Source organism: Thalassophryne amazonica, chromosome 10 (assembly GCF_902500255.1).
Source record: "Thalassophryne amazonica chromosome 10, fThaAma1.1, whole genome shotgun sequence".
NCBI lineage: Eukaryota > Metazoa > Chordata > Actinopteri > Batrachoidiformes > Batrachoididae > Thalassophryne > Thalassophryne amazonica.
In genome coordinates, this window is record NC_047112.1 from 68,811,762 (window position 1) to 68,824,444 (window position 12,683).

Genomic DNA, 12,683 nt, shown 5'->3' on the forward strand with positions numbered 1-12,683 from the left:
ACATGTCAATAATTCTTGACATGTGGATATTTGGTCACTCAATTAATAAGACACGCCTAATCTGTCAGATTTCTTTATTTTTTAAATGTATTTCTGTATTTATTTTATTGTGACAACCGAATGGAGACGACAAAACCTGGTTGCAGCACGGGCGAATTAAGGGAATGACGAAACTACAGTTGTAATTATCAATTTCATAGTCTAAAACGATCACACCACATGAAGTTAAGCTCAGCGCTGCTCTGGCTCTAGGCTCGACGTCTGGAGAAAATGGCGTGCAGCGCTGTCTTTGCAGTCAGTACTGTAGCCACGGATCGTGCTCCATAACAATCCCGCAAAAGCGGGATTTGTATTGATTATTATGTAGTATAATCAGGACAGTGTTATTTATGTAACATATGCATTGATTTGTATAATGGCACTGTTTATCATGTTGATCATCTTCATTTTTATGTGGATTCCAGCGCTGGTTCATTTTGGTGTATAATTTATGCCACCTCTCGACCTGGTGTATATTTTCAGCGCAGCGTACGCCAACAACCACATTGATAAATGCCAAGTAGCGCAGCTGTTTTGGCGTACACCCCATATACGCTCAAATATCGCCGTACGCAACGTTGATACATGAGGCCCAATGAAATTTGTCCTCTGCATTTAACCATCCTAATTAACGTTCTTATTTCACCATTGAACCTACTTTCCAGTGTAAAAATAAAACGTGTTCTTGTTTTTGACGATTTTCGTGTTTGGGGTCTTTTTTTTCTGTTCCTACTTGAATCGTGTTCACTTGAACGATAGCTTAACCGGACAGATAAAGTCAAACAAACACTGTCCACTCTAATAAGTAATTCAGTGGCTTTTCATTTTAAGAAACAGTAACACTGCCTTAATAAAATCTATAAAACACATTCATTTGATTGATCTGGACACAACAAATGAAATGGCTGTTAACTGCTAGTAAGTTTGTCATTGAAATAAATTTAAAAATTACATTTTTGAAATATCCTTAATTTGTTTGGTAAATTACATTCAGAATATTTGAAAAGGACTAATTAAACTGATATATTTACCAAGATCAGCTATATTTAAATGATTTCACAGCTTTTTCATTTACTTAATATTTATAAGTGTAAAAATGTTTCACCAAAAACATTTGGGTCGAGCACAGTTACAGTTTTTAGAGTGGATACAAACACGTGGTTTTATTTAGTTTTTATTACTGATATAAAAGGCTGGAAGCTCTGTGTGCCCGACACGAAAAATCAAGGTTCCTCCGAAGGTCAGTTTGAATCACTTGTGATTTGTATCTTAAAATCATCTGCTTAGCAGATGTATTATTGAAGTAACTACATTTCTTCTGCTCATCATACACAACTGTTCCTGTGAATCTGAAGACATTTGACTTTCCTTACCAAAGTTACCTGGAGGAACAGAATATTTCAGCCTGACTTTCTCACTCTGAAATCAGTGGAAATAGCTGCCAGGAGCTCTTGCTTGCCTCTACTGGTGGTTGGCTCTCACTGCGGTATTGTATCACTTCCTGTTCCGGAGCACAGCGGTGTTTTTCTGTATCTGTTAGCTGTTTAATCTGCGCAGTTAGATTGATCTAGTTATCTAGATTACGATTTGTTTCCCATTGTAATCTTTACGTGCCTTAACTAAAGCACTCATTCTGCTGAATCACCTCTAAATTATTTACACATTATTCACTTTGCGTGTTTTTAGGAATCCGCTAGCTTAGCGTAGCTACTAGCTCTTAGCCGATTTAGCATGGCGGCTTCTCCTGTCTCTCCCGCACTTTTCTGCTCTGGGTGTGAAATGTTTAGTTATTCCTCGGCCTCCTTTAGCAGTAATGGTACTTGTAATAAGTGTAGCTTATTCGTAGCTTTGGAGGCCAGGCTGGGCGAATTGGAGACTCGGCTCCGCACCGTGGAAAATTCTACAGCTAGCCAGGCCCTGTAGTCGGTGCGGACCAAGGTAGCTTAGCCGCCGTTAGTTCCCCTCTGGCAGATCCCGAGCAGCCGGGAAAGCAGGCTGACTGGGTGACTGTGAGGAGGAAGCGTAGCCCTAAACAGAAGCCCCGTGTACACCGCCAACCCGTTCACTTTCTAACCGTTTTTCCCCACTCGACGACACACCCGCCGAGGATCAAACTCTGGTTATTGGCGACTCTGTTTTGAGAAATGTGAAGTTAGCGACACCAGCAACCATAGTCAATTGTCTTCCGGGGGCCAGAGCAGGCGACATTGAAGGAAATTTGAAACTGCTGGTTAAGGCTAAGCGTAAATTTGGTAAGATTGTAATTCACGTCGGCAGTAATGACACCCGGTTACGCCAATCGGAGGTCACTAAAATTACATTAAATCGGTGTGTAACTTTGCAAAAACAATGTCGGACTCTGTAGTTTTCTCTGGGCCCCTCCCCAATCAGACCGGGAGTGACATGTTTAGCCGCATGTTCTCCTTGAATTGCTGGCTGTCTGAGTGGTGTCCAAAAATGAGGTGGGCTTCATAGATAATTGGCAAAGCTTCTGGGGAAAACCTGGTCTTGTTAGGAGAGACGGCATCCATCCCACTTTGGATGGAGCAGCTCTCATTTCTAGAAATCTGGCTAATTTTCTTAAATCCTCCAAACCGTGACTATCCAGGGTTGGGACCAGGAAGCAGAGTTGTAGTCTTACACACCTCTCTGCAGCTTCTCTCCCCCTGCCATCCCCTCATTACCCCATCCCTGTAGAGACGGTGCCTGCTCCCAGACTACCAATAACCAGCAAAAATCTATTTAAGCATAAAAATTCAAAAAGAAAAAATAATATAGCACCTTCTACTGCACCACAGACTAAAACAGTTAAATGTGGTCTATTAAACATTAGGTCTCTCTCTTCTAAGTCCCTGTTGGTAAATGATATAATAATTGATCAACATATTGATTTATTCTGCCTAACAGAAACCTGGTTACAGCAGGATGAATATGTTAGTTTAAATGAGTCAACACCCCCGAGTCACACTAACTGTCAGAATGCTCGTAGCACGGGCCGGGGCGGTGGATTAGCAGCAATCTTCCATTCCAGCTTATTAATTAATCAAAAACCCAGACAGAGCTTTAATTCATTTGAAAGCTTGTCTCTTAGTCTTGTCCATCCAAATTGGAAGTCCCAAAAACCAGTTTTATTGTTATTATCTATCGTCCACCTGGTCGTTACTGTGAGTTTCTCTGTGAATTTTCAGACCTTTTGTCTGACTTAGTGCTTAGCTCAGATAAGATAATTATAGTGGGCGATTTTAACATCCACACAGATGCTGAGAATGACAGCCTCAACACTGCATTTAATCTATTATTAGACTCTATTGGCTTTGCTCAAAAGTAAATGAGTCCACCCACCACTTTAATCATATCTTAGATCTTGTTCTGACTTATGGTATGGAAATAGAAGACTTAACAGTATTCCCTGAAAACTCCCTTCTGTCTGATCATTTTTAATAACATTTACATTTACTCTGATGGACTACCCAGCAGTAGGGAATAAGTTTCATTACACTAGAAGTCTTTCAGAAAGCGCTGTAACTAGGTTTAAGGATATGATTCCTTCTTTATGTTCTCTAATGCCATATAACAACACAGTGCAGAGTAGCTACCTAAACTCTGTAAGGGAGATAGAGTATCTCGTCAATAGTTTTACATCCTCATTGAAGACAACTTTGGATGCTGTAGCTCCTCTGAAAAAGAGAGCTTTAAATCAGAAGTGTCTGACTCCATGGTATAACTCTCAAACTCGTAGCTTAAAGCAGATAACCCGTAAGTTGGAGAGGAAATGGCGTCTCACTAATTTAGAAGATCTTCACTTAGCCTGGAAAAAGAGTCTGTTGCTCTATAAAAAAGCCCTCCGTAAGCTAGGACATCTTTCTACTCATCACTAATTGAAGAAATAAGAACAACCCCAGGTTTCTTTTCAGCACTGTAGCCAGGCTGACAAAGAGGTCAGAGCTCTATTGAGCTGAGTATTCCATTATCTTTAACTAGTAATGAGTTCATGACTTTCTTTGCTAACAAATTTTAACTATTAGAGAAAAAATTACTCATAACCATCCCAAAGACGTATCGTTATCTTTGGCTGCTTCAGTGATGCCGGTATTTGGTTAGACTCTTTCTCTCCGATTGTTCTGTCTGAGTTATTTTCATTAGTACTTCATCCAAACCATCAACATGTTTATTAGACCCCATTCCTACCAGGCTGCTCAAGGAAGCCCTACCATTATTTAATGCTTCGATCTTAAATATGATCAATCTATCTTTGTTAGTTGGCTATGTACCACAGGCTTTTAAGGTGGCAGTAATTAAACCATTACTTAAAAAGCCATCACTTGACCCAGCTATCTTAGCTAATTATAGGCCAATCTCCAACCTTCCTTTTCTCTCAAAAATTCTTGAAAGGGTAGTTGTAAAACAGCTAACTGATCATCTGCAGAGGAATGGTCTATTTGAAGAGTTTCAGTCAGGTTTTAGAATTCATCATAGTACAGAAACAGCATTAGTGAAGGTTACAAATGATCTTCTTATGGCCTCGGACAGTGGACTCATCTCTGTGCTTGTTCTGTTAGACCTCAGTGCTGCTTTTGATACTGTTGACCATAAAATTTTATTACAGAGATTAGAGCATGCCATAGGTATTAAAGGCACTGCGCTGCGGTGGTTTGAATCATATTTGTCTAATAGATTACAATTTGTTCATGTAAATGGGGAATCTTCTTCACAGACTAAAGTTAATTATGGAGTTCCACAAGGTTCGTGCTAGGACCAATTTTATTCACTTTATATATGCTTCCCTTAGGCAGTATTATTAGACGGTATTGCTTAAATTTTCATTGTTACGCAGATGATACCCAGCTTTATCTATCCATGAAGCCAGAGGACACACACCAATTAGCTAAACTGCAGGATTGTCTTACAGACATAAAGACATGGATGACCTCTAATTTCCTGCTTTTAAACTCAGATAAAACTGAAGTTATTGTCTTGGCCCACAAATCTTAGAAACATGGTGTCTAACCAGATCCTTACTCTGGATGGCATTACCCTGACCTCTAGTAATACTGTGAGAAATCTTGGAGTCATTTTTGATCAGGATATGTCATTCAAAGCGCATATAAACAAATATGTAGGACTGCTTTTTTGCATTTACGCAATATCTCTAAAATCAGAAAGGTCTTGTCTCAGAGTGATGCTGAAAAACTAATTCATGCATTTATTTCCTCTAGGCTGGACTATTGTAATTCATTATTATCAGGTTGTCCTAAAAGTTCCCTAAAAGCCTTCAGTTAATTCAAAATGCTGCAGCTAGAGTGCTGACGGGGACTAGAAGGAGAGAGCATATCCACCCATATTGGCCTCTCTTCATTGGCTTCCTGTTAATTCTAGAATAGAATTTAAAATTCTTCTTCTTACTTATAAGGTTTTGAATAATCAGGTCCCATCTTATCTTAGGGACCTCATAGTACCATATCAACCCCAATAGAGCGCTTCGCTCTCAGACTGCAGGCTTACTTGTAGTTCCTAGGGTTTGTAAGAGTAGAATGGGAGGCAGAGCCTTCAGCTTTCAGGCTCCTCTCCTGTGGAACCAGCTCCCAATTCAGATCAGGGAGACAGACACCCTCTCTACTTTTAAGATTAGGCTTAAAACTTTCCTTTTGCTAAGCTTATAGTTAGGGCTGGATCAGGTGACCCTGAACCATCCCTTAGTTATGCTGCTATAGACGTAGACTGCTGGGGGGTTCCCATGATGCACTGTTTCTTTCTCTTTTTGCTCTGTATTGCACCCACTCTGCATTAATCATTAGTGATCGATCTCTGCTCCCTCCACAGCATGTCTTTTTTCCTGGTCTCTCCCTCAGCCCCAACCAGTCCCAGCAGAAGACTGCCCTCCCTGAGCCTGGTTCTGCTGGAGGTTTCTTCCTGTTAAAAGGGAGTTTTCCTTCCCACTGTAGCCAAGTGCTTGCTCACAGGGGGTCGTTTTGACCGTTGGGGTTTTACATCATTATTGTATGGCCTTGCCTTACAATATAAAGCGCCTTGGGGCAACTGTTTGTTGTGATTTGGCGCTATATAAAAAAAAAATTGATTGAATTGATTGATTGTTATCGTTTTACCGATCATAAATTCTATGCAGACTGTGGAAACCAAACCGACGGCTGCTGTGCGCACTCCCGACCCCGGGGAAACAGATTATTTCAGGGGAAATGAATTTCGTACAACACCGGCTCGGCTCGGCTCGGTTCGGAAACTCGCTGCACGTCCGACGTGCTGGTTCAAAATGGTTTCCGCTGCCACGCCCATCTTCCAAATTGAGGCTTTTCAGGTTTCAAATCCCGAAAAACCTCGGAGAGGTCGCTGCGCTGCGAGATCTCAGTAACATTGAGAACTGCATTGATACTGATCGGGCTTCACTTTAACCTCTGCACACGGACAATATAATTAACATCGCAACATAAAACTATTTTTATACTGTGCCTAAAACTCTTATGAATATATTCTCTGGGTTTTTAGATGTTGTTATTGCGTTTGTTTTATGTAAACATCTCTCCGTTATTTTCAATGGGAGCTGCTGTGACCTAATCGCTTCCTGATCATGTCATTCTGGGGGAAAGTGAAATTTGCTCTTTAACGTTTTGATTATTCTTCTTTACAACACTGTTTGTCCTCTTTGTTCTAGACTAATATATATAATATGTCTAATCCTAAATCCACGCAGATTAAACGTAGCAGACATGGATTTTTTGTTATAATTGTTTTAGCAAGTTTTCAGCAGTCTCTTATTAACGTGACGAAAAGCATTAAAAAAAATGACATTTTTGTAGTATAATATTCATTTACAACTGCCATCGTGAGGATTCTCTATGTTGTTTTGACTGCAGCGACTCTCTGGCGCGCAAGGGATTATGGGATACGTGGAAACCCCGAATGGTTTGTGCTGCACGCTCAACTCGTGCGTTATCTCACCCGCGTTTAGTTTGGTTTTCAATGTTTGGAAGTTAAAAAAGAAACAGTCATTTTAATAACGACCAGGTGGACCAAACGTCAGGCGTGCAGCGCTGAATGGATTAAATTACACGGAGCAGATCGTTCACTTGCTTTGAAAGTAAGTAAACATTCTGTGGCAGCGTAAACACGGAAGTGAGAGTGAAATAAGACCAAATTATGACTTAAATTCATACATAACCAGGGGGTAAAGTGGGTCGGACCGGTCCGGAACTGCGTTCCGGAACCTCAGACATAAATGAATAATTCATTGTTAAAGTCATTTTTCGTGCGCCAGCTGCGGCCCCGCCCTCACATCACGTGGGTGTATTTCTTCTTGTTCTAATAGATTCCGGCAGGCTATACGGTGGCGTAGCATAATGCTGCCCCCCACAGGTAATAGTTAAATACTTTATCTCATGTTAGACTCTCAAATAGAGGTTGGTGGAATGGAGGAACTTAATCACAGGTTTGTCCACCAAATGCGAGTAACTGCCCTCAGAAAAAATTGACCTAAAAGAAAACTCAGTCAATTCACAGTCTGACAAATCTTTAAATAATTTCCGCCTATCACTAGAATACATAGGACAGCACATTAAAACATGATGAACACTTTCCAACTGACCACACTGACACAACCCATCTGGATGTTTTCCAATCACTTTTAAATATGCTGCCAACCCACAATGCCCCAGTCTCAATCTAATCAATTTGACTTGATCCTTACGACAGGATGAGGAGTGGAGTCTCTTATTTTAATCAAAGGCTGACACATAAATAGTGCCGCCCTACCGACTCACTCTCCCATTGCTTTTGCCACTTCTGATCACTCAACTCTTTAAAAATACTATAACAATCAACCTTTCCCAAAGGGATATTAGCATCAACTTTATTTTTCAGAAGGGACTCTTTGGCCAATGAATCTGCGATCTCATACCTAAAATGCCAGAGTGCCAGGAATCCAAGTGAAGGTTACACAACAGCCAGCTGACTCAACGCGATGGAGGCAAGACAGAATCTCTAGCACAAGGTCAGGACGAGCTCCTCCCGAGGCTCCGCCCATCAAAGCTTGCAATGCAGCTGCAGAATCAGAATAAATATGACACTCAGAAGGTCTGTTACTTTGTACCCACTCTAACGCCCACCATATGGCTGACAGTTCCGTCGAACATACAGAAGAGCAATTAGTAACACGGGTACTCTGCCTTATCTGATTATTCATAACATAAACCCCAAAGCCTGCCCTACCAGAGCTTGGATCCCTAGACCCATCTGTAAAAATGTGGCACATACTAACTGTATCCTGAGATATAAATCGATTTACTAAATTTCTGGCTACAGTCTTATTCAGCCCCAGAAGGTCCAACTCAACATCTGGTACAGGCAAAACCACGTGGGTGTATTTTCAAGAGACGGGAGAATTTAATTTTTTTCACTAACTTTGTTGACATAACAAACAACAAACATGGCTACATTTCAACAAACCTTGGCAACAATGAAGCAACACAAAGGAGCACCCAGAATCACAACAGTTTAATAATAATAATATTGATGATGATGATGATGATGATATGCAAGCAATCAGCTATTTTAAAGTAAAATTGGGGGGGATAACTATCTGTCCATCTTATCTATTTATTTATTTATGGTTTCATAATCAGTTCCAAATATAAAATGACCCAGAGTTCTTTTTCCCCTAAAATTAAACCAAATCTCTTGAGAGAGAAACTGGTGATAATGGAAATATTTCTTTCAACCATTTTTGAACATAAACCCAAAAATAATGAACTTCAATATCATTTTCACAAAATGTACAGATATTATTTTCAATATTAAAACGTAACCTCAGTAATTCTTTAGATGGGTAGATGTTATTCATAATTTAAGTGTATTTCTTTTGCCTTAGGGGGTATGGGGAAATTAAGATACTCAGTTTGGTAATTATTTTTAAATCAAATTTATTTAATCTTTTTTATACAGTCGTTTTTATTTTGGCATCCAGGGAATAAATGCTCTGTAAAACACTTTCTAATAAAAGAGTTACTGCAATTCCTGTCCAGAATTAAAGTTCCCTCTAGTGATAGTGTGGGCAGTCGTGGTTGTATAGTTTGGTGTGTCATTATGTTTTTGGTAAATGCAAATTCTTGGGCTAGAGCTTCATTATTTCCCCTATTTTAAAATACAAATGAATAAGTTAATGCAGTCATTATATAGAATGAGGCTATAAATAGAGAGCTATATGTATGTTGTATATAGATTATACAAAGTTAGGTCTTCATTATGTTGAAAACTACAAATGACTCCCCTCAAACAATGAACTGCTGCAGTATCGACCCCCTGTGGTGCATTATGAATTTGTGTAGAGACAAATAAATCTCTATTTTCCTTAATGATCATTCCATCCGTTGACCTCAGAATTTTACATTTATTTCCTACTGGCTTTATTTCACTGAATATATTTTGGAAGAAAAAAAATCTTTGTTAGTCCAGTCATGACTGTGAACTGTGATTCATATAGGAAAAAAAAATTAAGATTCCATCCAGCAGTTGTTCATGTGTTATGATTGTGTGTATATATATATATATATATATATATATATATATATATATATATATATATATAATGTAAATAAAATTTTCTAAAGAAAGAAGGAAATAAAGACACACAACAATATTTAACACTCAGTCTGCCTTAAAATCTGGTGTAAACTTTGTAATTCTTCTTGTCCACAATTTGTGTGCAGAAATAGTAATAGTCATTCTTTTCAAAGATGCAAGTGAACATTTCAGCTAGTGAACCATCTTCATAATCACTTTCCCAGCTGCAAAGGTTCTTCAGGATTTTAGTTTGGTCCTCTTTGTCCATTAAACGTTTTTAATACATAACAAAAACAACCAAACATATTCTATGTAAATCAAATGTTTTTATGTTGTTGATGTTTTTGTTATACTTGAGTTAAAATTCAAACTTTTAGATTGTTGTGAAAATATTTTTTTGGTTTATGTGTGTTTCTCATTACAGACCCCATTGTTAGGGTTCTTTTATGTGGTGGGTGATCTCAAAAAGAATTGGACAGGAAACAGACTTCAAAGTTTAGATGTTGTATTGAAAGGTGCCTGCACTGATTACAAAGAGTCATCAAGCAGCGCTGGGGTCTTCGAACAAACCACATGCAATGTCTAGACAAAGAGCTCAGATTTTCTCCCTATGCTAACTTTTATTCCTGAGTCTAGGCTGGCCCCCAAGTGGGCAGTCCTTTGCCTGTCATGGATCAGTGGCTATGTGATTGGCTGCAAAGTGAAGTGAGGTAGGCGGGTATAAGCGGGTGTCTGCTCATGCTGCGTTCAAGGCGGTATGTAAAATTTTTATAGTGTATCTGTAAGTCAGTGTCAAACAACAAATCAGTGTTCCACCATGCGGTCCAAATAGATGCGAATACTTTGGTTTTCTCAATTAGACAGCTATAAAAAGATCAGATAGTCATAGGACACTTTGGATGTGTGTCAGTAATTTTGAAAAGCAGTCAGGTTAAGATCAGATAGTTACAAGGACATTTTGGATGTGCGTCGGCCATTTTGTTGTATGCATCATGGAACACTCTGACAACTCCCCCTGTTGACGTGACTTAGGTCATGTCATTAAAGAAGGAAAAAAGTGAGGTGCAAAAATAAAACGAAAACAAATAAAGAGTAGGTTTGGGTGTCGAGAACCGGTTCTTTTTGGGTATCGTTAAGAATTGATTCAATCCACCGACATCAATAGCCTTTTTGCTTAACGAAAACAGTTGATCGATGTATTTTATAACTTAAAAACGGGACAGATGCTAACATGTTAGCATGTCTGTGGCATTTTCAGTGTTAAAGTTAGCATTAAGCTGTTCACATCTGTGTGCATTTGTTTTCTGTATAATAATTAATGGCTCAGCATTTGTTGTAAAAGAGTTAAATGTATTACAAATTTTAATATTTTTTAAATTTATTTTTGTTTATATATTAATAGTACACTCATGGTACAGGAAGTGCCAAAATTCAAGTCCACTGTAAAACAGGAAATGTTCAAATGTCAAACACTTCCTGGATTGACAGACATCCCATGGAATCTCACAGGAACTCAGTGGCAAGCTCACACTCAAACAGGAAATGCCAATTTATCAGTCACAGTGAAACAGGAAATGTTCAAATGTCAAACATTTCCTGGCATGGGTGGAGCTAGAGCAGAGGCCAGGGTTTCACTGGACTCTCCTGAAATCTGATTGGACACAGATGATTGACATGTCACGGCACCACACGTCAGGTTGAAAGAGCTGCATTTTTAAATCAGTGAGTCACAGTGACTGCTAGGTTCCTCCTGTCCAGTGGTTGGCACTGTGTACCACAAAAAGTACTAATCCGCCTTAGTAGAAGAAGAAAAATATTTGCTTCAGATTTGAACTGAACACGTTGTTTGAACTATGGACTTCTAATCACACCAAACATACTGTTAGTAAACAACCGCATTTTATCTCAGAAATGAGGTCCAGGTTGTTAAAAGCAGCATTTCTCCTTTAATTCAGGTTTCCATGTCTGTCTGTTAGCTGTTTAAGCGTGCAAACATGTTTAAGGTAAAAGCAGCTGGTTCATGCTCTGTTGGCTTATTAGTGCAGCAGATAACTGAAACAATCCTTCAAATGGTGATACAAGCATCAAATTCAACACAAATACAGCTGGAGCAAAATTAATGGAGCAATTTTAACTTTTGACCCCTGTACAAACTGAAACTGACCTTTGTCACCATTCTTATCATTTATCATTTTTATCACTAGTCATGTTTCCATTCCCTGACTTGTCTAAAGAAAACTGGCAACAAAACTGATTTTTATTTCCAGGTTTTTATCAAGTTTGAGAGATTTGCTTTCATTTTGAGTTTGAGGAAGATAATTAAGAAATTTTTATTCTTTATTTTTTGTTTTTCTTTTACTTAAAATGGCATAAACAAATTAAAATGTGTGAAATTCCAAGTGTCCCAATACTTTTGGAGGGCACTGTATCCTAACCTTATGATGAGTACAAAATAAGTGTGGTATTATTACTGTTTTGTTTAAGAATGTTTAATTTTCACTGTTGCTGCACTTTGTGTCAAATCATAGTCATATTGTATATCATATTGATACGAAAATTCAGTAAGGTATATCTTTTATTATACATTCCAAATCTAAGGTGGAACTCTACTAGTGTTTACTAAGGTACACCGAAATATCTTAAAAAAAAACAGAGAGAAAGACAGAGAGAGAGACAGAGAGAGAGTAGAGCCACTTAGGTGCCTGGTCTTGAGAACCAGGGATGGAAGGTTGAAAAGCTTTTTTTTATCCCATGGGATCGCTCCTTACCCACCTAAACGGCTCAAGAATATGGACAGCATGTATATAAGTGACATTTACATGAGAATTTATATGACAATATTGAGATACGATAATTTGGCCATATTGTACAGCCCTACTGTCAACTAGCTGAAAACTTTGAATATTAATTTACATCTACATTTAAAAAAAATGCTTAAAGTGGCAGGGGGCTAAGAGGGCTGTAATGGGGAGGGTCAGCTGAAAAGTAAAAGAAGAAAAATGCTTAAAAAGGTGTGGAGTATGGGGGGACAGAGCTCCTCCAGAAGCTGAAAGGCAAAATAAGGAAAATGCTTA

The 12,683-nt window shown here is 38.7% G+C and overlaps 1 protein-coding gene across 2 annotated transcripts in view; it reads left to right on the plus strand.

Annotated features, from left to right (window-relative positions):
* Positions 1-6,948: 6,948 nt before the first annotated feature.
* Positions 6,949-12,683, plus strand: part of npl (N-acetylneuraminate pyruvate lyase (dihydrodipicolinate synthase)) — a 44,367-nt gene continuing 38,632 nt past the window's right edge. The window contains exon 1 of one of the 2 annotated variants that reach the window (XM_034180206.1): positions 6,949-7,132. The gene's annotated coding sequence lies outside the window, so the exon portion shown is untranslated. The remainder of the gene's footprint in view (positions 7,133-12,683) is intronic. The other variant, XM_034180204.1, reaches the window with a different exon arrangement.